The 23,658-nt window shown below is 42.5% G+C and overlaps 1 long non-coding RNA gene across 6 annotated transcripts in view; it reads right to left on the bottom strand.

Annotated features, from left to right (window-relative positions):
- Window positions 1–2,856: 2,856 nt before the first annotated feature.
- The window catches only part of LOC135187282 (uncharacterized), a 52,379-nt gene continuing 31,577 nt past the window's right edge, over window positions 2,857–23,658 (bottom strand). For 3 of the 6 annotated variants that reach the window (XR_010307286.1, XR_010307293.1, XR_010307292.1), the window contains exons 10-14: window positions 22,997–23,073; window positions 16,643–16,717; window positions 12,536–12,609; window positions 12,095–12,191; window positions 2,857–2,973 (exon numbers count right to left, since the gene is read on the bottom strand). This is a non-coding gene — a long non-coding RNA (uncharacterized LOC135187282). Of the gene's footprint in view, window positions 2,974–3,283; window positions 3,383–12,094; window positions 12,192–12,535; window positions 12,610–16,642; window positions 16,718–22,996; window positions 23,074–23,658 lie in introns of those variants that run through there. The other 3 variants (XR_010307289.1, XR_010307287.1, XR_010307288.1) reach the window with 3 other exon arrangements.

The raw sequence follows: 23,658 nt of genomic DNA, 5'->3' as shown, positions 1-23,658 counted from the left end.
AGGACAAGCACTTATCTAGCACTACCTTTGAGATCTCACAGACAGGAAAGAGCATATCCACCATTGCTCCATGCCCACTATCTCTACAAGATCCAGCAGATAAACTGCCAAGTCTCCAGTGCTAGCATTAGAAGTTCCTGGTATATCTAATAAAATCAACCTGACAAACTCTCTAGAGGAAACCATTCACCACAGGTCCAAACGTGGCTTTTCTCCACCAGCCCTATTATTACGACAGGTGGATGCCACAGTGGAGCTTTTCTGCATTAGGTGTTCTGCAACAGGTATCACAAAACCCCTTCATGAATAGCACAATTGTAACATGAATATAAATGTATTCTCCAGAGGGGAGAGAATGTTTTTTATCAAAGTTTCAAGACCTTCAGTATCTTACCATAATCGTGGGAGATAAACATGGGTGTACCTATACAGTAACCCGGGGGCCGCAAAGATGTTTCTGCTGTTTTGTGGAATGATGATAATTATATTTAGCACTCGTTCAGGGCTTTTCATCTTCAAAGCACTTTACAAACATTAATTAATCCTCACAACACCCTATGAGGTAGGTGAGTGTTATTACAGTAGGTGTGATCAGGTTTGTGTAGGGGACCGTGCACAAAGCCGGGTAAGGGCAAACACAAATACATATTCCTGCGACTGCACAACTCCTCTCTACATATCTGCACACTGAAAACAAACCTCTGCACATCAGTACATAACCATACCTGCCCACACAGCTGCGTACATTGCTCCAGTCCAGTTCTGTGTTCATGACTGTGCTGCAGCACTCTGCTTTTGGAAAAGAATATGCCCCCGACTGCACTGATCTCGTAGTGCTCCTCTTACATCTAAACTGGTGCAACACGTCTTGACGTTGTATGGTGGAGCTGCAGCTCCTTTTCGTGATGGAAGTTCAAGCTGAACAAGCACCAGAAAGGTGCCTGGCTCTGGTAGCTGAACTCTTCCTGTTAGTATGGCAACATCCATGCCAGGAAAAAGTGTTTTTTTAATAACCACAGGTGGGTAATAGGTTTGCAAAATGCAGTAACAGATGAGTATTTTAAACCAAAAGAAAACCAGAGAGGTTGAGAGGGAGCAGACAGTTAGAGCTCAATACCTGCCCAACTTCTCTGAAGAATTACCGAGAGAACAAGGGGAAGAAAAAAAAAAAAAAGAGGGGGGGAAGCTGGAAGCTGCAGCTTAGTCATATTTGTATTCTTATTAAATGCAGGACTGCCTGGGGCGAACAAGAGCTGATATCATAATTATTGGCTTGCCTAGCCAGCTGCCTTCTCTCACCTGATGTAAGATCAGATCTTTCCAGCCTTTGGAGACTCTATACCGCTGAGCCTCCGCTCTCTCTGCAGGGCTGTTTGAATGACCTAATCCTGTCCTGGAGCAGCAGCACGCCGTTTTGCTTCAGTAAAAAGGTAAGAGGAAACCTCTGACAACTTCATATAGCTTTTTAGAACTCAGCCGTGAAAGCCAAACGGAAGGGGGAGCAGAACTCTTCTGCCTTGGCTCATCTATTTAATCTGAAGTCCCTGAGGCTGACTTTGAAGAACTCCAAGCTGAGGGAAGGGGAAGGTCAGCACCTACGTCCCGTTCCTCGGCAGTTCCTATAGGTATTTGTGAGGAACAGCAGTGAGGAACAGCAAGAGAAGGAGCCAAGAAGACACCAGGTAAGTTAGTAGTTCTGTTGGTCTAATTCTGGGAGAAAGGAAGGCTGTAGGATGAATTCCCAAAGGAAAAAAAAGCAGCTCTTTGTGTCTTGGGTGTTTACCAGTTTAGTCTGAGCTACTTTCTGTTCCATAGTTGTGAAGAGAGCTGGGGGTGTTCACCATTACCTGGGGAACAAAAACAAACCAGCAGTGGGGGGGGGGGAAGAGAAGTAAAAGGATTTCTAACAAAACCTGGGAAGTCTCAGATCTCGTAGATTCCTACCAGATCTGCTTTAAACTTTGCCGACAGCAAATCAAAAGCTTGGGAAGTTTCATGTTTTGAAATCAAGCTTGCTGTTACTACAGCCTCTGGTTTAGATCTGTCATTCCTGCCTCATGTTTTGCAGTAGCATAGGAAAGCATTTTTTAGACCTACTTGTATCCAGAAAGGTGATTGAAGCAACATCAGGCAGAAGCTAGGATGTGTTAACTGCAGAAATGACTGAACTGGAGTGCTGCAAATGGAAATCTGCTCCTCATTTCTTTCCTTGCACAGGACATTTCTAGCCTTCTTCTCACTTTTTAGTTTCAGACTGTTAGATTTCTAGCAAGAGAGGAACTGTTTGTTTTACAAACACAATAATTAGCAAACCTATAAATAACAGCAAGCCCTCACTCACTCTTGGCCCTCCTGCAAACCTTACTGGACCTCAGATTAAATCTTGGAAATTAGACTTTATCCTATAAGTGTTTCTCTTTGGTTTATCCAAATCATCTGTTTCTAACTTAAATGCTGATGGAAGCCAAGATGAACTGAATGAGTTTTAGGCTGAAAAATATATGTATTTTGTTAATAATGGGGGGGGGGGGGGGGGGGAGGGTCTTAAATATCTAGAGTGCATATTTCTTAAAGAGAAAAAAGTTGTGTAGCTTATTCTCAGCCTGGTGTGCACAGCCAAGAAAATACACAACTAAAGTGTGTTGTTTACTGGTCAGAGGGGATGAACACGTGTAGAAATAGCATTAATGTAAATGGAATAAGGGGCTGCATGCTGGTAACTTGAGCATCTACACTCCCCTCAAATGTTAAAGTATAATGTGGGAAAGTACCAGCTTGGAGATGAACACAGAGACCTGTGTAGTACTGCCACGTTCCTCGATATAACCAGAGCCACGTGTCACTTACTGAGACAGGAGTCAGTTGAGCACTCCAAGGAGTCAGGGAAAATATCTTTATGCCACTCTGATAGGTGCAGTACAGGAACCTGCCAGGAGCACATGGAGACACTTGTCACTACTGCAAAACAGTGAGCTGAAAGGGGAACACAGAGAAAAGGTCGTCTGCACAAAACCAATCTCTTTCTGGTCCATTTATTGTAGGAGAATAGCTGATTGCTCAAATACAGTTTTTGAAGGGGGTAATGAGAAACCCACCCATCCCCCCAAAAATGCACTGTGTCCTTTTAGAGCATCTTTTCTGCAAAATCAGGCAAAACCCCATAATAGTTTAGGTTTTCTGGAAACTAATCATTAACCATAATAACAAAATTCTAACCTTTTAGGCTGCGGACTTCAGAAGCTGAACACGATTGGTGCCTTGTAGATCTACTTTCAATCATTAAATTTTTCCCATTAAATCATTACCATAAATTGTTAAATGGCCAAGGTCAGGGAGACAGTGATATGGCCTCCAAAAACTTGGAAAGAGAGATTTCCAACTCCTGGGGGGAAAAAAAAATATTGATAACTGACTCAAAACAGAAGCAAAAGAAGCTTTTGATTACTGCCCCAGAGTGACCGCAGCTAGATCTGATATCAGAAGCTCTGCAGCAACCCATGCAATGAAATTTAAAAGGCAAGAAGCTGCAAATAAAACCAACAACAACCCAGAAAATCAAATAACATTTTCTCTGCCATGTATTAAGCCTATAAAAGGTAGAGACTCAAAGCACTGAAGAGTGTGTAATGAATTTACTTTTTTTTTTACATGCAATATTCTGTCCTGCTTATAAGCAATTACAGATGCAAAATATTCTAGCAGCTTATGCCTCACTCATGCAGAAACTTTGAGAGCTGGCTCGTTCTGGCTGTGCTTGTTGGAAAGTAAGGAAAAGTGGTTCTTCTGGGGTGCTCTAAGCAAGACAGGATTTGGTAGGTCTGTGACTATTAAGTATGGGAGTAGTAAACGGAGATAACATCCAAGCAAAGAGGATTCACTGTTTGTGGCCTTGTGCTTCTTGTTACTTAAAAAGTCTGAGCTTTATGATTTGGGTCAAACACAGGGACCTGCTGTCCTTCACCTCCAAAATCATTAGCTTGAAATACAAAGAGATTAATTATGGAGATAGTGCAGATGAAGCAAGATGTACAAAAAAAAAATCCTCCTCCTGTACACCTGTGAGTATGGTCAATGCCACATCTTTACAAGACAATTCTTCATCTGGTTAAGATTTGTAAGCAGTTCTCAGAAGCTATGTGAGCTTTGAAACAGGTTGGAGTACCCTGAGCAGAAAGCCACTGACAAACCACCACAGAATGGCATCTTTCTGCCCACCTTCGGAAGCAGAGCTGTGAGGTGCTGTTGGCTCTTCTTAGTTGCTGTTGAATCAGTGCCCTCATGTAGTGCTAAAATCAGGATGGTGCTTGCATTCAGGATTTGGCCAGTTCTATTTATCAAAGACAGGATAACCTTTTTAACAAGCTTAGGGAAACAATTAACCCTTTTGCTATGTTTCAAACAAACTCAAACTCTCACAACCATAGCCAGCTGCTCTGTGCCTTCCCTTACTGGCTTCTCACCCCATAGACATCCTGGGGCTTTTTGCTGTTTGCTTTCAAATCAATTAAGTCCTGTACAACACAGCCCTTTTTATTTTTTTCCCCCATCTGGTCATACATGGGACACTAGCAGAGGTTTCTTCCACAATGGCAAGAGAGCTAAGCAAGAAAGCTGTTTGCAAACATCCTCTCCCCAAGTGGCTTATCTGCTAGTCTTCCTTCAAGTCAACACTAGAAAGTGTCCTAAAACTGTGAGAGAAAATACAATTCTGTATTTGACTCAGGAGCTTTACTTTTAGAGCTGTCCACAGAACAACAGTGTTGCTTTCTGTGTTACAGCACATAAGATAATTGTATGTGTTTTACCTAAATTCTCTAACATTTTCAAATGAAACCTGCATTCTTTGTGCCCTGTTAAACGTTGCCAAGTACTGAAGGGAGCTGCTAAACGTGTGGTTAGTAAAGTGATCCCTGTAGAGCCTTTACAAATCTCAGCAGTGCCTTTTGAGGCTTAGTAACTATATGTAAAAATCACTTTAAGATGTTTGGATGAGACAGGGCTGCTGCAATCCAGAGCATTATTATCTTTCTGTTGGTGAAGTGCTCAGAAATGAATGAAGCATATAGGGTGAGGTTCCATCAGAGTCATGTAATGAAGCTAAACATGCTGTCATTTTAACCCAATTTGTTTCCCTCTGTACTGCTGCCTCACCAGTTTGTTACAGCCTCTCAAAGGAGCTCATCTAGTGTCAGCTTACAACTTCCACACCTAGCCCGTACTTTACTCCTGGAATGGGTAGGTATCCCTGCCCTGCAAACTCTTAACTGCTGGTTCAACAGACCTGCCAGGACAGGTCCCTGCAACATTCCCCTCTGTGGGCAAATGGTAGGATGCCAGAAATATTAGACAGGAACCTGTTCTCCCAGGAATGTAAGTAATTCATAGAAGGAAATAATTTACTATTTTCCCAGCTGGAATAATTAAACAGCTAGGCACTATCCTCCCAAGCTGCTGAAAAGACGAGCAAATGAGAAGGGAAAGAAAAAAGAGCTGGAATGTCCTTCAGTATAAATCCTCTTCCAGGCTAAACAACCTTAATTCTGGAAATTCTTCTTTATAAGCCACATTTTGGAAGCCTCTGACCATTCTCAGTCCTCTCTCATGAAGTCCCAATTGGAGTTGATTGTTTGAAAATGCAGTGACCAAAACTGGACACGAGCCTCTAGCTGGTAACTTTAGCTAGACCAAGGGGAGCTAAATTCCCAAGTCTCCCACAATATCATCCCATAAGCACCTCAGTCCTACTAGCATGCCTGGCTTCTCCACTAGGGCACAATGAACCTGATCCAGGTACAGTTTGTAGCCCATTAAAACTGAAAGATCTTTTCATACAGAGCTGCTACCAAGTCCTTTCTCCTCCTTCACTATCCACAGAGTTTATTATTCCTGCCTAGAAGCTGAACTTAGTTATTCTTGAACTGCACTTTACTTCCTTCAGATCATTTTTCATGCCTCCTTTAAAATATTAATCCTGTCCTCTAAATACATACTCAAAGCTTTCCATCTTCACACTGCCTCCAACTGTGATTAGTGTTCCTGCCTGGTCTATCATAGAAGTCATTAGTGAAAATACCAACTAGTATCAGGCCCCTTAAGAAACCCACTGAGAATATCCTTTCATTCTGACACCAGTCAGCAACTGCTCTTAATGCTCTATTCCAGCCAGTCTTAGCTTCTCTCTGCTGGAGTTTTGTCTAAAATACTTTGTCTTAGTTTGCTTAGGAGAACATTGTGGGAGATAGCATGGAAACCTCAGCAGCATCAAGCTGCATGGCCTGTCCAGCTTCTCCTCCTCTGGCAAGTGCAGAGTACAGAGAAACTACACCTGTATGATGGTTTCTTCTTGGCAAATTCACTGTGGCTTTTACTTTTGTCTTTTCTTCCTCCCCCCCTTAGTTTAGCAGGATTTTGTATTTTGTACTTTTCTGGGAGTCATAGTTTGACCTGCTACCTGTAATTCCCTCCTACTTTCTAGTCTCAGGACAGGCAGCTCATTTCAGTCTTCTCTACAGCGCTCAGACCTGGTGAATTCTCAAAGACCTGCAGCCCTGTGGTAATTTCAGCTGATTCTCTAAACTGACTAGAACAAAATTGACCAAGGCTGCTGAACCTGATGTTAAAAGGCCTCAGCCCTGTCCTCTGGGAAGTGAGAACACCTGTATGCTTCAGTGTATGAGATCAGAGGCAAACAGCATTAATAGTCCAGAATTTCTCATCCTCTGACTTGGCATTCCTCCGTTAGCTTTCCATTGTGCTTTAAGGTCACTAATTAATGTATGCCCTACTTTTCCACCCAGGAATAGGTTTGGGTTGGGTTTTTGGGTTTGTTGCTTTTTTTTTTTTTTGATGGGTTGTTTTTGGTGTTTGGTTTTTTCCCTCCCTTTGAAATGCAGAGTGTCTAGGAGCACCTGATCTACCAGATGGCTTTGGGGTCAGCTTTGTGATATTTGAATTCTGTTTTGGTAACACACAACAAATATTATTGTCCAATGTCTTTTATCACCACCTTGCAAAGTACAGACATTCCCAAGATTAGCCATTAATGCAAGGTGCTGTTTGAGGTAGTCTGCACACTCTCTTCTGAGGTGTTGAGCAATACTACCACTTAGTTAAATCTATAAAAATTGACTCTCCATAAGTATGTATCAGTATGTGCTAGTTTGAGCCTAGCTGGGATTAAGATTGGTGAGAATAATCAGACTACAGGCTGTGAAAATGAAACAATGGAGATGTCTACATCACTCATAGGTTTGCTGACATGTATAAAAACAAGAATGCAAACGTAGATAACACAGGTTGATCTCTGACTTTGGGCTGCACTTCTCTCTTACCTGCTGTCTCTGTGACTAATCCTTCTGCTACCTAACTCCCCTGGCCAATCCTCCAAACTCTTCTTGAACATAATGCAAAGTCTGGGATAAGGTAGAGGAGTGGGATGAAGGTGGAAGGGGGTTTGAGAGCCCCTCCTGGAGACTCAGGTTTCTGGGAGGGCCGTTGTGTTTTTGTATTACTTTTCACTTTGTATATTTCTGTCTATAGCTGTATGGGTTGTAAGTATCTGCTTGTATATTGTGCTAAGCTGTAAATATAGCTTCATTCTTTCATTTCCAGATGGGCTGAGTCTAGTCTGTGTGATTTTCTTAAGGGGGGGTGGGGGGTAACACTCAAACCATCACACAGTTCAGCACACAGCACAAAATACCTGTGCTCATGTGGGAAAACTGTGCCTCACCACTCTGATGCAGTATTTCAGACTCACAAAAAAACTAGCCATGGCTTCCTAGATTTCTGTCTGTCCCCACATGGGTGAGAGTACTTGCAGCCTAATTTGACATGTATTGGCTAGCAGTAGCTTTCAGCAGACAAACCTGGCAGCTAAAAAGCAAATGGAACACAGCATAAGTCAGTCATGCCCGTTCTTTTCTCCCTCCCTGACCCTATACAGATACAACAGGGGACTGACTTCAACAGGGAAAATAGTTCAGATTTATCTATGCATGGAGCAGCTCAAGAGGACTGCAAAGGAGAGTGAAAAATATGTGTCAGAGCGATGAGAGTGAGAGAATTCCTTATTGCTGAGAGTGGTAGGAGTGAGAAACTTCCTTATCATTGAGAGTGATGAGAGTGAGAGACTTCCTTTTTGCTCAAGTCTCCACAGAAAAAGACATTTTTAAAGAGGTATCCACAAAAATAGTTAGAGGTCCGGGATACAGGGATTGAAGGTTTTCCCCACAGATTAAGACACTGTTGAGCTAAAAGATTAGAGAGCAATTGCAAAGTAAAATTTAAGAGGAAATGGAAGTGTGGAGACTGGAAATACACCTACACTGAAACAGAAGGGAGGATATAGCAGGGGAGAGTTCCTTGAGTATAACAATATGGATAACCAAATCATGGAATTCTGGAAGAGAAGCACATGGTGGATCCATGATACTTGTGTGTGGGTTTAGCCACTCTAAGAATCAGGTTTCCACCTTTATTTCATACCTACCAATGCAATAATGTGCATTCTTGAGAGGGCAAAATTTGGGATTCTTGTGCCTTTGCTATTCCAGCAGCACTGAATTTATCAAAAAAATGTAAGAGATGCCAAGAGTCAGACTGAGAGAAGTGACAGCTGGCAATATTTGTCTTGGAAAGTGGGGAGGAAAGGAATACTTCACAGGAAACCAAATAAAGTGAACCTATATGAGCAACTGCTTTGCCCTAGTTTGACCAGTCAGCTCTGATGATGTGTCCCTTAGTGATGGTTCATGTTCAGACAAACATGCACATTTTCTGTAGCAGACACAGGGCCTAAACTTCCCTGACAGGAGAAACTGGACGCATGTTTTGTATTTTGAAGCTGTTTTCCTTCTGATACTCTTCTCTCCACTTGAACTGACCTGGCACTGAGCTGGGAGAGTTGGACTAGATGTTCTCCTGAGGTCCCTTCCAGCCACAGCTTTCCAGTCATATCTCTGTCCTATAGACCTTGCTATGAATTTGAAAGAGTAGCTGTTCAAACCAAACATCTTCTACTTCTACTCTGCAGACCCAACTGTGGAGAAAAAAATAGAGCCTTCAACCACAGCAGGAGATCTGCTATGGGAAACTACTGTCACCACAAAAAGAGCTGACCAAAGAAGCCAAGGATGAGGTTGCCTCCATCAGCCTCTTCACCACCAAAGAGCTTCTTATATAGAAATTCATTCCACACAGCCTCAGATAAAACTAATCCCAAACAGAAATCTTCTCCTTGACTATAGGACATGTTCCACACTTCATAACTGAGAGCTACCATGAGATAAAATTCTGAGTTCAGTAGGGAAAAAAATATGCCCTCTGATTTAATGTATGTAAATGCAAACAAAACAAACCAAAACACTCTAAAATAAAACACATTCTTTGATGTCAGGACATTAGCTCATGAATAGGGATCTAAAAAGCCTCCAAGTAATATGGTTTTTATTCAGGACCCTACTTCCCCCTTGCTGACATTCATAAAGTTCTGTTCTAGCTTTGCATTACAGTCTGGAGTCCCTCAAAACAATCTGATGTTATAAATTTAATCCTAGACTTTGTTTAGTCAATCTGAAAAAGCTAAAACACTAAAACCAGTTAAAAAACATCCTTACATGCAGAGGTCTTTGAGAAGCAGCAAAATGCTGAGCTGTTGCTGTTATTGATGTTGGCACAGATTTGGGGGAGGGAGAAGGGTGGTCCTTTAAAAATGCATTTTAATGTCTACATTCTCTTTCTGCTCCTGAAATTACCATTCTGAGGACAGAGTTAGCAAGAACATAAAACTGTGCTTCTAGTCCCCTCATGAATATTCTTTATCAGCTGTGCTTTAAGCATTGGAAACAAACACCTATAAAAAGCTTAATTTGCATTAATCCTTATGTATAAGAAAACACAATGGGGTTTGTAGTATGTTTAGTTTTCCAGCTCTTTCTTTAATGTGGCAATCCCCTTGGATCAGTTAATGATGCTTTATGTATCATTGAAATTTAATGTTTTAAGAGAAGAAACAGCCTAGGTTCAACCTCTTTTATAGCTCAGCTGCTCCCCAAAAATGTAAGATTTCATTTCAATAAAGGAGTTGATTTTTCACAGTGAGGACAGAATGGACAAAATCCCTGTTGGAGGGAGCCCAAAGCTCTTGGGAAGAAGCTCTTGTGCTTCACAAGCTGCCTGAGGAGGTGTCAAAAGCAGCATGAGTACAGGGGGCAAAATATGCAGGACTCAAGTGATTCCTGGATAATTTTAGCCTCTTTTTCTTTTCTTGTTTCTAATTTTCACCTCTAGCAAGAATTTGGTAACAGCAGCAGGGATGTGTGTATAATTCCATACCCTTGCTTAAATGATGCTTCCACAGTGAAATGGAGGCTGTTTATTCAGAGTGTTTATTGCAAAACTGTTCCTGGGTGCAGTTTTTTTGGTGTTTGCTGTTTCTGGGACATTCCTTTTTATTTCAAGGATGTTATTACCTCATATTGTGCAGTGGAAAAAGGTATCTCTATTTTCTAAAGTCATTGAGGCTTTGCCATGACTGAGAAGTGAGGAAGGCTGCTCACTCTGTAGCAGAACAGAATTTCTCTTAAAGGAGCTGTGAACTTCACATTTTCTAGGTTTGGGGCTTTTTAAATCTACTTTTAATGTTATTTTTTTAATCCTTTGCCATAAGTTATTTTAGTTAACTGTAATTTGAGACAGAAAGAATTAAAACTGTATTTCACAGAATCTCAGGGGCTGGAAGGGACCTCAAAAGCTCATCCAGTCCAGCCACCCTGACAGAGCAAGATCTCCTATACCAGATCACACAAGGATGCATCTAGGCAGACCTTGAATATCTCCAGAAAAGGAGACTCCACAACCCCCCTGGGCAGCCTGTTCCAGTGTCTGTTACCCTCACAGGGAAAAAAAATCCTCCTCACGTTTGCCCGAAACTTTCTATGCCTCAGCTTCCACCTTGTCCTGGCATTTGGCATCACCAAGCAGAGTCTGGCTCCATTTGTTGCCTCATTATTGATATAGTAGAAGTGCTTACCCTGAAGGGATGAACTCAGTGACTGAACAGACACACAAGGGCAGAAGTCAGAATTGGTTAAGAAACAGCAGAAAGCACATGTGCTAGTTTGCATGCATATGTAGCTCCTGAAGGAGAGATTAGTTCCTAAGTCAAAGCGTTGAAGCACAGAAAATGCTACTGCCACTACTGCCATGGCCTCCATTTCTTCAACACTCTATTTGGGAGATGTAAACCCTGAAAGGGTGCCCTTAAGCCCCTGAGGAGGTGTAATGCAGGTCACAAGTGTCTACATTTTCAGTGTTCTTTGCTGAGCACAAGGACTGTTCATTGCTTAGTCCTGCTCTTCTCTTCAGTCAGGTAGTGGCCACATAAAAAATGAGTACAGAAGCATCTCACATTTCACGAGGCTGCTAGACCCAGTTAAAAAGTTCATTCTAAACGAACCTCATTACTTTGCATTTAAATCTTGCTGCCTTCAATATGTTTTAAATGAAGAGGAATGAAAAGAACTTGGGAAAGAAACTTGACTCTGGGTTGCTCTCTTTTTAGAAGAAACAAAAGCTTTAAAGTCTCCTAAGATGAAGAATTAAACAAAATTAACTCCCAAATCCAATTGCCATTATGGATATTTCTGCTTTTGCCAGTTAGGGAGCAGTGTTTATGAAACAGAAATAGACTCGAGGAATAAATTAGGTGTTGAGAAAACAGGTGGGTGTAGCAGAGGAGTGAGTGCTTGGAAAGTGGGGAGGGTAAAGGGGAAGAACAATCCCTGGTCACTTTACAGTGAGGCAGAGGAAAGGTTAATTGGGTGAAAGAAGCTTGGTGCAACTTGGACCATCAGATATGGCCATACCTACAGCTTTCAGAGATGCTTCTGCTGCTCTCAGATCTCATAAGTGTAAATAGGAATGGGTTTAGCTCTGCCTATTCTTTTGTAACCTCCCCCATTTTCAACTCTAGCCCCACTAGAAATTTCCTTTGTACTTACATTAACAGCTGATTTCCAAGGCTTACAAACAATGAACATAATCCTTCCTGGGAAGTTTAATGCCTTCATGTACAGCTTCTTGTTTTGCTCACCATATTAGATTTGCTTTTTCTTCTCCCTTCCTCCTTCTTCTGGTCCTCCTAATTCAAGTCTCTTGTATCTCATCTTGTTCTCAGCAGTTATTTCTTCCTAAAGGATTAGCATATTTGTATATTACTTCTTTTGGAAGACAATGGCAGGACATATTTTCCCATAAGATTCTTTAATCTCCAAACCATCTCTCATTTATTCTTCAGTCTGTCTGTCTCTTACTACTCCTGGTATTCCAAAGGCGATAGTTTGAATCACAAAGCAAAGCTCTTGGCTTGATGCTGGAGCATGAATAACTTTGTAATTTGGGGGGCAGGGAGACAAGAATGTGGGGATAATCAGGTCTGTGCCTTTTAGTTTCTTCACCCTACCTTTTTTTTCTCTCTCCCTTTCTTCTAACTAGAATGTTTGCTTCTGCAGGTATTGCTCTAGAAATAAGTTACCTTTTACACGGCAGAGAGTTCATGGCATTGGAAAGTGAAATATTCTCATTCCACATGTGCAAGGGTGCAAAGGTCTGCAAGACAGTGCACAGGAGACAGAAGTCACAGAAACATCCAGGTTGGAAAAGCTCCTCAGGATCATCACATCCAGCCTATAACTCTACTCAACAAGATTCACCTTAAACCATATCCCTGAACATCACATCCAAACAACCCTTAAACACATCCAAGGTCGGTGGCTCCACCACCTCCCTGGGCAGCTCACTCCAGTGCCTGACAAAGAAGATCCATCCTGGGTAAAACCAAAGGTCCATCTAGCCCAGCAATAGCAGGATATTAGCCCATCTATTTCCAGCAATGAACAAGACCAAATGCCTGGGATAAAGCATGAAACAGCAAATACAGTTTGCAAGTCAGAGAGCTCTTAAGTTGGAGCTGGTGTTCATCCATTTAATAAGTCACAGCAGATTTTCCTCTCCATGAACTTGTTCAGCCATCTCTTGAACCCAGACATTTTCACATCTAGAGCACCCTGTGGTAGAGACTTGCACAGCTCAGCTACTTTTTTTTTAATCTTCTTCTTACCAGGCTCTTTTGGTGCTTTGCAACCATTGAAATAGGACACTTCATCCTCTTCATTCTTTCACCAGCATTGACCGTATTTTATCCAGGCCAAAGCCCACTTACTCATTCCTCCTGTGGAGGCTGGTCCAGACCTTTTCCCAGACTTGCCATCTTTTCTTTCTCCCTACAACTGGCTCCTTTTCAAGATCAGGAGAACTAGAACCACAGACTGTTGGTACTTTTGTACTGTGGTAAAGATGTGCTCTAGGTTTCCTTTACAATTCTTAACATTTGACTTCCCTTCTCATTGCTGTCTACAACTACCTGAAGGGAAACCGTAGCCAGGTGGGGGTTGGTCTCTTCTCGCAGGCAACCAGCAACAGAACAAGGGGACACAGTCTCAAGCTGTGCTGGGGAAAGTATAGGCTGGATGTTAGGAGGAAGTTCTTCCCAGAGAGAGTGATTGGCATTGGAATGGGCTGCCCAGGGAGATGGTGGAGTCACCATCCCTGGAGGTGTTCAAGAAAAGACTGGCTGAGGCACTTAGTGCCATGGTCTAGTTGATTGGATAGGGCTGGGTGCTAGGTGGGACTGAATGAGCTTGGAGGTCTCTTCCAACCTGGCTGATTCTATGATTCTGTGATTGCTGTTATCATTCAACTGATATTTTCATGGAATTGTTCATCCTTACTCTTTCCTGAGTTTTAATGATCAACTAAATGCTTTTTTTTTCCCCTTCATTTTTTTGAGAAGAAGTTTTTTGTTTGGTTGGTTTTTGGGTTTGGTTTTTTTTGAGGGGAGGGGGGGGGAGGCAGAGGCAAACTGTATTTTCCTGTTTCTTTTTAGGTTTCCCTATCAGGTTAAAATGCCCCAGCACTGGATCTCATAATGTCTTCGTGCTGTTTCTCTCACCATAACTATTCAGAATAGCAAGATCACCTGCACATTTTGTCGTGCTGCTTTTGCCATTGTCCCAGGCAGGGTTTTTTTTTGTGAATACAATAAGCAACACAAAGTTTAAATGCCTCAGCAGGCTCCTAAACATCACTCCTAGCACCAATGACCTCCTTCCTTGTGAAAACTGTTCACTCATCTTTACCTTTGGTTTTCTTCTACCCAAATATTTATCCATGCAAAGACCTTTTCCGTGGATATCCAAGATTTCAACAGATCTTTAGATCCCTTAAACCCTTATGCTAAAGAATCTTGTCAGCCAAATGGATGATCAAACCAGTTTTCCCAGTCTGGAATACTTCAACATGCCAGCCAGCAATGACCACTGTACATCCAGAAGCAACACTTGACTTTTGTGGACAGAAAAGTTACTGCAAGGACTGGAGGTTGGGTTCCCCACAGAGAAATAGATCTCATTCTCCATTACCTGTTCCTCCATTTTTCTTACTTGATATGCTGCCTTTTCCATGCATGCCTAGGAATAGCTGTCAGCAGAATGCCTCACTCTAAATCAACTGTGCCTCTGTCAGCTACCTCAATTACTTACTAGTTGCCACTAGTTGTGGGTGCCGACAGACCTTTGATCTTAAAAAGCCAAAGTAACAGCTTGAATGCTGGGGGAGGGGGTTGCTGGTTTGAGGCTAATTTGAATGTTTTAATGAGAGAAATTAGATCATTGGTTGTGAAAAGAAAATAATCATAAAGTTGTAGAATCAGTCATGGTTAGAAGGGACCACAAGGATCATCTAGTTCCAACTAGATGGACATCCTATCCTAGATAGGCTGGCCATAATGACGAAGTCTGCATCATTCATTGGTTTGCTGAGAGGGATTAAAAGCCAAAATGTAAACAATTTGTCCCACTCTGGTCTGGGATCTGGATCTGTTCGCTTCCTCCTCACTCTGGTCTAATATCTTTTCTACTAATCTCAGCTAACAGAAAACAATGCAAGCTTTGCTGGTTGTTTTTGTTTGTCTGGCTTGGAAAGTAGAGGGAGAAAGAGAGAGGGTAGCTTTGGGCCCCTTCTGGATGGTTTCCTTTGTCCAAGAGGAAGTTTGGATTTCTGTATCATTTCAGATTTGTATAGGGTTGTAAACACTTCCAAATCTATTGTGCTCATATGTGTGTAAATTTTGCTTTGCTGCAAATAGAGCTTCATCTTAACATAGAATCAATCAGGTTGGAAGAGACCTCCAAGATCATCCAGTCCAACCTAGCACCCAGCCCTAGGTAATCAACCAGACCATGGCACTAAGTGCCTCAGCCAGTCTTTTCTTGAACACTTCCAGGGATGAAGACTCCACCACCTCCATGGGCAGCCCATTCCAATGTCAATCACTGTCTCTGCCAACAACTTCCTCCTAACATCCAGCCTAGACCTCCCCTGGCATAACTTGAGACTGTGTCCCCTTGTTCTGTTGCTGGTTGCCTGCGAGAAGAGACCAATCCCCACCTGGCTACAGCCTCTCTTCAGGTAGTTGTAGACAGCAATGAGGTCTGCCCTGAGCCTCCTCTTCTCCAGACTAAACAACCCCAGCTCCCTCAGCCTCTCCTCATAGGGTTTGTGTTCCAGGCCCCTCACCAGCTTTGTTGCCCTTCCCTGGACACATTCCAGTATCTCAACATCTCTCTTGAGTGGAGGAGCCCAGAACTGGACACAGTATTCAGGATGTGGCTTGACCAGTGTTGAGTACAGGGGAAGAATAACCTCCCTTGTCCTACTGGCCTTACTTCCAAGCCATTTGAGCTAGTGTGGTAAAATTCACAGACTCTCAGAATTAGCCAGGTTGGAAAAGACCTTTGAGATCATCGAGTCCAATATTATTTCAATAGTGAGGCAAGGGAAGTTTCTAACCCACCACAGGGGGGTTGTTATTGGTGTTTCCCCCCCCCCAAAGATTTCCTCAGAAATTAGATGCTTGAACTAGAGCTGCACCAACTTCTGACAGCACAGAATTTCCTTTGATTGGCTGAGAGTCTTTGAGGCCTGTGTCAGGTCCACTGCCCAGCACAGACATGTCAAACGGGTACGAACTGCAGCTGGCACTGAGTCCGTTTCATTCGCTGTGAAGTGATCAGCAACTGTTCCAATTGAAGCTGCAACACAGGGCAGGCAGCTTCGCCTGCTAGCCTTTAAGAACTCAAACCAAGCGCTAGCAGGTAAAATTCTCTCTTGTTTCCATGTAGAGCAGCCAGGCATTGCCAAGGCAGAAGCTCCAAAAACACTTCAGCTAAACAGCTCCTGAACTGGGTTATCTGCGGCTCCGCCGTTTCCTTGCTTCGCACATCACTGCTCTGTGAATCAGCCACTCAGAGGTTCTTTTTTTGTTGTTTTGTTTGCTGTTTTAACATACTCAGCTTACGACTGTGCAAATAAGATTCCCAAATCCATTCCTCAGATCAAATAAAGGTAATTACAGAGCTTACTGTGGGCGATTCCCAGTGGGAGGGTGGGAGTGGCCACGGGTGGGGCTGCAAGGTGAATACTGTACATGCACAACAGAGAAAATGGGAATGTACCACACCCATCATAAAACATGCTGCCACAGCCAGCAACAGAAACCATTAGGGTGGATCATCATACACACCTTCTCATAAAGGCAGAAAGATGGCATGAGATCCCAAGATGAACTCTCAAGTCACAGGGAGATGAGCATGACTCACTGAGAGAGAAAAGGAACATAAAACAAATTAAGAGACTGCTGGAGAATCTGTGCTGTGTCCCCCTGCATGCTGTTCCCCAAAGAGGATTAAAGGGGTACACTGCATTCCACACAGCCCTGAAGCTATCCATAGGGAACTCATGGGAACAGCTTATTGCTAATCACATCTGTTACATGAGCATGAGAGAGAAAGAGAATAGGGCCACAACATTTTAGATGCTGAGTAGCTGACAACTTCTGACCCACGTTACCTATTGTATCATTCAGTAGTCCTCACTAACCATTCTCATTCCTTCAGAATCTGTCTTTCAAACCAAGTGACATTTGCCTTTCAATTAAAATGTAATGGTGAGCTCTAAATATAAATAAATAAACAAACAAACAAATAGGAGGGGGAAAGCATATGAGAGAGGAAGTAAAGTGACATAGAGGAAAGGAATAAAAGGCTGGTTAAAGGAATTCTTAGAAGATGAGCTATGTGATGATATGAGAAAGGGACGTGGAAGGGAACAAAATAATATGAGAAACAGGGCTATAAAAATGGTCAAAGTGAAGCACAGGTTTGGAGATTGGAGGGATACCTGGAGATGAGCAAAGTGATAATTTCCCAGTATTTTCTCCTACCCTTCAGCAACCACCAGGTCATGAAATTTTGAGTTGAATAAGGTGTCTCTTTTTCTGCCATTCAACTTAATGGTTATAGCTTCTTTATCTTTACTTCTTCCTGTGATTTTTTTGCTGCCACAGAACTGTACTGACAGCTCTAACATCCATTGCCACTCCCCACACTCGCTGTGGAGTAAAACCTCTCTGAACTCAGCACAGAGTTCAGTTACACACTTGCTGTGATCAGCCTGTGAACACCCTCCGCCGTTATCTCTTGTGCTGGTTGGACCTGCCAACCAAGTTGGTTATTCATGAAAGAATCACCCAGTTTCTGTATCATTTCAACTACTTCAGCTCTTGGAACTGTGTCTGACTTCATGCTTAGATGTCTAATATCAAGCAATGAAATTTCATGCTCCTCATTCAGGAAACAGCACAACCACTCACCCAGAAAACAGGATGCAAAGGAGAGGGTTTTCAAAACACCATCTGAGTTGCAAAGCTGGTAGGCAGAGCTAGCATCTCTTTTTTTATTAGGTTAAGTGGTGTGGCTGCAGAAGGTGCAAGCCTTTATTTTGATGAGGAAAAAGGTGTGGGGAAAATCAAGCCCAGGTGGCAAACCCCTTCACATTCTTAGCTAAATCTTTCCGTTCTTGGTTTCTGCTCAGAGCTAGGCTCTCTCTCTGCTGACTTGTTGGTTCAACACCCATGAGGAACTTCTCTCCACCCAGAGCTTCCCAAATGCTGGATCTGAATTTCCTATGGGAAATCTGGAAGTTCTTACAGCATTGTTATTTCAGCCATGCCAAGATTTCTGCTAGGTTTTCTATTTCTGCATTAAAGATAAAATATATACCTAAAAGGAACAGGATCTGTGGGTGAGGAGAAACCCTGTGATCTGCTTTTCTCTAGTTTGAGTGAATTGCTGTGTACTTGACAGCATCTGCTATATAAACACCACACCATGGCATGCCTACAGCATGAGCACTGCATGTAATTTGGTCCTCCCATTCCAGAAAGGTGTCAGCAGAGCTAAAGGTTGTTCAAAGAAGGGCTGCAGGTATAACCAAAGGTCTGGAAAGGCTTCAGAACAAGAATGACTAAGTTTCAGTCAGGAAAAAAAGGAAAGTATAACATAAATATAGTAAATTACAAACACAAAGTCTTGTGGAGGGACAGACATGTCTTCACAATTGGTCTTAGAAGTAACAGGTGTAGGATGAAATATAAAGAAAAGCTCAAATGTCCAGGATGGGAGCCTGTGCTAAAGATCAGAGTGGCAGTAACATTGCCTTTATATTTTATATCCTAGATCTGCTGCCTAAAATGTTTGGGTTTGTTGTTTGGCTGGTGTGTTTGGTTTGCTTATTCCATACAACAGAGTTTGGACAAATGCCTTTTTTGATTGGTGGGGTGGGGAGGGGGAGATGTTGTGGTTTGTTTTTTTTAAGATAGTTTATACAGATGGTTCTACTATTTTCTAAAGGTCTTCCTACATCAGATTAAAAGCTTGCTGCAACCATTCCCTTCTCTCCACCTACCAGAAGCAGGTGGATGTTTTAGAGCACCTAACCACTCCTGCTTGAGAGCACATCTGGACATGGTGGCAATTGCCCCAGGTCCTTGCACAGCATGCAGTGATCACTTGGTATTCAGCCCTGCCTGCAAGTGACACTTAAAGAAAAGAAACAAACCCCTGCTAACTCAGGAATGATCCCACTAAAGGTCACATCCTTCTCTTCTGTGAATTCATTGCCTTCATGTAGATGATTCAGCTTCTTAGTGGACTGTGACACTGCAGCCTACCCTGCTATCACTCTGAGAACTGCTAGATTCAGCTTTCTCCTCTATCATTTTTCCATTTGTCATTGCAGCTGTTACCACCCCATAATGCCACCATGTTTCTAGCAGCCAATTCCCTTCAGTAATATTCATCTTAATGCTCACTCTTAACCTCCCACTACACGTGGATGTCATTATCAATTTACTTTCTCTTGAATTTCTAATGAAAATAATGACACTAGAGTTAATCCTAAACCCTGAAGTACTTGGCTAGACAGCTTGCCTTGGCTAGATTTATCAGATTGAGTTCATCATTACTCTAGTCAACTTCAAGACATGTAACAAGCCTCAGACCCAAACTCACAGGGCATTATTCCACAATCAGATCTACCTAAGTAGAATCTACACTTTTATGGAGTTCTGAAAGACCAACTACCTACACAGACTCGTGCCATGTTGTAACATCCAGGTTATTTATATCCCTCTCAGGATAACCATTCCATAGGAACTGATTCACGTGGAAAGATGCAGCATCAGGCAAGCAGTAACGCAGCTGTACCCAAACCTTTTCCTCCCCTACAGTTAGTATTAGGAGCGTAGCAAACACATCCTGTGTGCTACAGTGGAGAAATGCTCTCATGATTGCAAACATTCTTCAGATTTTCACTGCTTCAGCTCTGATTTAGTTTACCTTCCATGTGCTCCCACAAGTTATTTCTAGAGACAGCTAAACATGGCCAGTAAGCACTAGCTGACCATGAGAAATCTGAGCTTGGAACCCCTGAATAAGAGAATTAAAGACTCTAACAGATCTAAATTCAGATCAGAAAGAAACTCAGTCCTCAGAAGCTCAGTAGAAGTTGTTCAAGTATCCTACAGTCAAGACCCAATACATACAACAGAAAGAAGAAAGTAGTAAGGAAATGATGCGATTGATCCAGAGTTTAGCACTCTGCAGATTGAAATCCTCCCCCTGAAAGTGTCCTCTTAAAATAGGGCAAAGCCTTGGTGACAGGAATGTTGGATATCAAGAAAGCAATCGTAACTATCATCAACCACAATCCAACACATCCTAGGGTGTTAAACCATGAGGACACAAGCTAACAAAGAAGGTCTTGCGTTCATTGTAAGCCACCAAAACACTTGATTCTTATTAACAAACTCCTTTCCTTCTGAAAGTTTCCCATGTAAACACAGCACACAGAATTATCCTTGTATGCCTGGCAAGTGTCAGTCACAAACTTTTAGTCATTTCTACAATATTTGGAACTTGACGTTATCAGGGAGAAGATTTTTAAGCATGATCTGAAGAGTGGAATTCTGAACCCCCCTTCAGCTTAGGGATATGGTTTAAGGTGAATCTTGTTGAGTAGGGTTATAGGTTGGACTTGGTGATCTTGAGGGGATTTTCCAACCTGGATGTTTCTGTGATATCTTTTCCTTTCTCATAAAAGGCTGGGTTGGGGAGGGAATCCCAGGTCACAGGATGTCAGGGGTTGGAAGGGACCCAAAGAGATCATCGAGTCTAAGCCCCCTGCCACAACAGGACCATACAATCTAGCTCAGGTCACAGAGGAACACACTGAGACAGACCTTCAAAGCCTCCAGAGAGGGAGACTCCACGACCTCTCTGGGGAGCCTGTTCCAGTGCTCTGTGACCCTTACAGTAAAGAAGTTCCCCCTTGTGTTGAGATGGAACCTCCTGTGCCACAGCTTCCATTCATTGCTCCTTTTTCTACCACAGGGAGCAAGTGAGCAGAGCCTGTCCCCCCTCTCCTGACTTCTTTCTTGCACTGGAAAACAGCCATATGGCTTGAAGAGGGACAAGATGATTTAGTGTTTTGGGGAGGGGGCAGAGAAGAGAGTAACTCACACAAGCCAGTGTCAAGCAAGGATCAGTGAGCTGCCTAAGGCACGCATGCAGAATGAATTACGGATTGGGGAGCATCCAAACACACCTTCCTCTCCTGAAAACTGATCTCAGCCCCAAGGGCTGGAGAGGGCATTTACAGTAACACACAGCACTGAGAGCAGTTCAGGTTGCTCAGCGGCCCTGTGCCGAGCGCTGCTGAAGTGTATCACCGGCACAGTGCCCTCCAGGACCCAGCAATGACACAAAACCAACAATTGTTTGAGCTATGGATGGCTGCCACAGGGCTGCAGCCATGCAGAGCTAATAGATCAGCTCCTGCTACCATGCTTGTCCAAACGCCCAGCTGAGGTTACAGTTTCTCACTCTTTTCTCTCTGTAACGATAGCTATCTTATCACAGGAGCCAGGATTGTCACGCAACATTTACAAAGGGAAAACGACATGAGCTGGGGGGAAACGGTTCCAGCTATATCTGTGATAATCAGATAACTTTGTCCAAATCAAAGCATCATTGTTTTCTTAAGACGTCCTACATCTACTCAGGGCATAATTTCCTTTAAGCTGTCTCCTAGGAAGAGTTTATTGTAAATGACTTCTTGTAATCCTGATTATTGACAACCTCCTCTGACTGTAAGTTCTTCTCTCTTGAAGATTTCTAGCTCAGGCATAGAAAAATTTGGGAACAGAGGAACCGAGAAGCAGAAGAGTATTTGAATCTCTGAGTAGAGAGGTGAACATTCCAGGGACAGGCCACAAAATGGATAAGTTAATATAATTTCATTGGAGCATCAAAAGCTTATGTCTGGAAGCACAACTTGTGTCCCCCTCCTTGCTGCTTCTGCAGTGCCTGCTGCTCTCTTCCCCTGCTGCTGTTTTGGCTGCAGCTTTGCTACTGCTCAGCCTCATCCCCAGCTCTATCTTCTACAGATTATTATATTCTGTAGTAGTCTATTCCCCTGATACTGTTATAAAAATACAATTTCATTTTCTTTTTTGACTTGCCAAAATTCTGAGCTGTAATGAATTTGCTCTACTGAGGGAGGCAGCCACTCTAACCCATCACAGTTTTAAAGATCTAAAGACAGTGTCTGGGGTTTTTTTAACCATGTGTTCTTTCTACAATATAGTTGCTGTCTCTAACAGTCATTTTACACAAACTGATAGAAAAGAGAGATTTAAAGAACATTAATAGCAAGGATTTCTCAGTGTATTCATTTGTCAGTTTCTACTTATCAGTATTCATAGCCTGCTGTGACACAGATCAGCGAAAGCAAAGTCGGGAATGGCTTTTGAGGTCAGATGTCTGGACACCAAGAATGAATGAGAAAGTCAGAAATACATGGCCAGAGGTTTTGGTCTTGCAGCAAGCCATATCTACAGCCTGGCATTTCTACAGCATGCCATGTGTAGTGTAAGGGTAACTTGGAGAGGCAGTGAATATTGAGCTGCTGAATGCTGGTGCTGATCTTAATGTGGAAACTGAAAAGAGCACTATCACCTCAGGCTTGGGACTTTCCCCCCATCTGGGATAACCCTTTGAAATAGATTATTGACAAAGGCACTAAATAACCACCACTGAATGCAGATTATCAGCTCAGTGCTGTTTTAGTATAAGGCTGCTTCTTATTTCATATTCAGTAAAACAATTCCACTATGAAGGGGGAAATTTTTATGGTAGTGAGACTCCTCCTTTCCTACTACCTGCCATGAGACAGCAAAATGAAATTCACAAACTAAGCCTGGTAAAATCTTGGAGGGGAAGGACAATAATAATTTGGTTTTCCTGGCCTTTTTGTATTGACTGTCCTAACAACCATGAAATATTCCTTTTGCTTTCAGAAAGAAAGTCTGATTGCCTTCAGCAAGCAGAGTCAGACCCTTCTGACCTGTTGAATTAAGCCTTCAGATAATGCTGCTTTTCCTCTGTGTCTGTCACAGATCCTAATTGTAAGCATGATGAGACCAGAAAAGCTTCAAGCATTATTCTGCTCTGCAGTCAAGAGGTTTTTTTTAACTTACCTATTTTGTTTTCCTTGGTCTGATATTCTTGGAATCAAGCTCCTCCCTTTTCTTGATTTGTGACTGTCAAACGTCTCCTGCAACACAAAAGTCATTAGGCAGGAATAGTAACTGCACAAAAGCTCTTAATAAAATTCTAATGCTTGAGACCACAAACGAGGCAGCTGGGTTGAAAAATTGCAGTATGAAAGAGAGGTCAGACATCGCTTTGTATAACCTGGAGATAAGTGGGAAACCAGCACTAGGAGAGCAGGCAGCATGGAGCAGTTACAAATACACACACACATTTATTTCCTAGCTGTCAGTTTTCCCACCTGCTTCTTTCAAGATGAGTATCAGTGAGGAGAGTATCTCCCCATCAGCCTCCAGTTAAGCTACTGGGAGAGGAGTTTGTGCCTAAGACGTTTCTGAACTTTATCTAACATAATTTTATTCCTGACAGACTACTGTAGGTCTCATACTTGATTTCCAAGCCCCATTGTGCTTTAGCCCCTCAGGCAGTGCAGTCTTGCTCATCATAAATATAAATTTCTCTTTGAACTCTAAGGGCAAAAAAGGTTTTCCACGTTTTCAGGTGATATGTCTTTGTTAACCAAACCTAATAAACCCCTTAGTTATTTACCCAACAGCCATTTAAACACGTGGCAAAGACCTTGCAAAGT

This window comes from Pogoniulus pusillus, chromosome 27 (assembly GCF_015220805.1).
Source record: "Pogoniulus pusillus isolate bPogPus1 chromosome 27, bPogPus1.pri, whole genome shotgun sequence".
Lineage (NCBI taxonomy): Eukaryota > Metazoa > Chordata > Aves > Piciformes > Lybiidae > Pogoniulus > Pogoniulus pusillus.
This window is presented reverse-complemented; position numbering and strand designations above follow the sequence as displayed.